Here is a 2,264-nt window from a genome sequence, read left to right on the forward strand (position 1 = left end):
GATCCGCCCTTCTCTGTGTGTGACAGGGGGCGGTGCCCCAACTCCCCTATCGGCCCTACTCTGTGCGTGACACGGGGGAGCTCCCCAACTCTCTGATGGGCCCTGCTCCGTGGGTGACTGGGTAAGGAGCCCCAACCCTCCTGATGGGCCCTGCTCTGTGCGTGACGGGGTGGCGCCGCAACCTCCCCATCGACCCTACCTTGAGTGTGACAGGGGACGGTGCCCCAACCCCCCAATCGGCCCTACCCTGAGCGTGACTGGGGGTGGCATCGCAACCTCCCGATCTGCCCTGCTCTGTGCATGACAGGCACGGTGCCCCAACTCCCCAATCGGCCCTGCTCTGAGCCCGACCAGGGGCTGCACCTAGGGATTAGGCCTGCCCTCTGCCACCCGGGAGCAGGCCTAAGCCAGCAGGGCGTTATCTCCCGAGGGGTCCCAGACTTCGAGAGGGCACAGGACGGGCTGAGGGACCCCCTCTTCCCCCGCGAGTGCACAAATTTTTGTGCACCGGGCCCCTAGTATATATATAATCTTAAACCAATTTTAGGGGAAATATAATGCTCAAAAAATACTTTTAAGAGTTTATTCACACCAGGGAAGCATATTGTTGTATTTAAAAAAAAAAAAGGATCATTTTGTTGGCAGTGGAAGGAATTTCCACAATTTGTAGCCAGACACATGGCTTTAAATTTTATTTCCTCTGTTTGTTATCATATGTGCTCACCTATCCATATCTCCCCATAAAACCCCATATGCTCTGTCTCTTTCTCGTGAAGGTATTTTTCTGACAAAGCAGAAAGAACAATGTAAGAAAATAGCCTGGATTCAAATTCTAGCTTCACTATTTTCTAGCTCTACTATTTTCTAGCTCTATGGCCTTGAATAAGTTGCTTGATTTACCTTAAGTTTTGAAATATGTATATAAAAATGAGATTTAGGGGATATTAATATGCATACTGTGGGTTTTTCTGAGGATTAAATGAGTTATTTTATAGTAAGAACAAAGCCAGTTGTTTGCTTTATAGTAGGTGCCCAATAAGTGACAATTTTCTATGTGTTTTAATAAAACTAAACCTAAATCACCCAGTTGTGAAACTGAGTATGTCCCATTTGCCAGTGCAGGAATGGCACATTGGCTGACACTGTGTCTCATCTCCTCACTTGTGCCCTAGCAGCCATGAATGCGCTGTGGCATGATAATAATACAAGTCCTTGCTCCTGGGTGCTTGGCAGGATTACTTTCCCAAAGAGCATACAGAGAAGTTACCACTTCAGAGTTATCACAGGCTTCTCATGACTTAATTTTAGAGGTATTAGAGTTGAGAACAGGGACTCATTTTCATCGAACGAGTATCTTGCACATAAAAGAAAATGAAGGCATGAAAATTGGTTTTACATACCAATGAGAAGGGAAATTTATTACCAGTTCCATATCCAAAAAAGAAAAATTGGGGCTTGCTGTTTGATGAAGACAGAAGGTATAAGAACAGGCTCCCTTCCCGAGTTCAGCATCACCTCACAGGCCTCAAACAATGCCAGCTCTTCATGGGGACTGAATTTGATAAAATTCCATAGTCAGCTTTTATCAAAGCCACTGCAAAGGAGATCTGTGCAGAAATGATGCAGAAAGTGGTGTGTGTGTGTGTGTGTGTGTGTGTGTGTGTGTGTGTGTGTGTGTGTTTAAATGATGAAATGTTGAATACCTGCTGAATGAACAATGAAATAACATATGCAACACTTCTTTGTTGACTGGAAAGCACTATGCAAATACAAGCAATTGTCTTTGCTAATATCATAGTTGTAATATTTATAATTCTTTTTTATTAAACTTGTTATCTGTTTCCAAGTCTGTGGGTAAACCATGATCTGAATTCTTTGGCATGGCCAACTATTCCCATTATTAAAATAATGTGCATGTACATTAAGAAGTTTGGGAGCCCTAACCGGTTTGGCTCAGTGGATAGAGCGTCGGCCTATGGACTGAAGGGTCGATTCCGGACAAGGGCATGTACCTTGGTTGCGGGCACATCTCCAGTAGGGGGTGTGCAGGAGGCAGCTGATCGATGTTTCTCACTCATCGATGTTTCTAACTCTCTATTCCTCTCCCTTCCTCTCTGTAAAAAAAATCAATAAAATATATATTTTTTAAAAAAGAAGTTTGAGAAAAGGTATGCTGTGTTTTGTTCAATGTCTTGGTTATTTAAAAACCTGCTTTTCAGTTAGAGTTTTCATTTGTCTTAATTAAGAAATATTTTTTCTTATTT

The 2,264-nt window shown here is 43.5% G+C and overlaps 1 long non-coding RNA gene across 1 annotated transcript; it reads right to left on the reverse strand.

Moving 5' to 3' along the window:
- Nucleotides 1-35: 35 nt before the first annotated feature.
- LOC106724514 lies at nucleotides 36-235 on the reverse strand. Its single transcript, XR_001360325.1, has 2 exons — nucleotides 137-235; nucleotides 36-88 (listed from the first exon to the last, which is right to left on the reverse strand). It is a non-coding gene; the product is annotated as an uncharacterized LOC106724514 (long non-coding RNA).
- Nucleotides 236-2,264: the final 2,029 nt, after the last annotated feature.

Source organism: Myotis brandtii, unplaced genomic scaffold (assembly GCF_000412655.1).
Source record: "Myotis brandtii unplaced genomic scaffold, ASM41265v1 scaffold86, whole genome shotgun sequence".
Taxonomy (NCBI): Eukaryota; Metazoa; Chordata; class Mammalia; order Chiroptera; family Vespertilionidae; genus Myotis; species Myotis brandtii.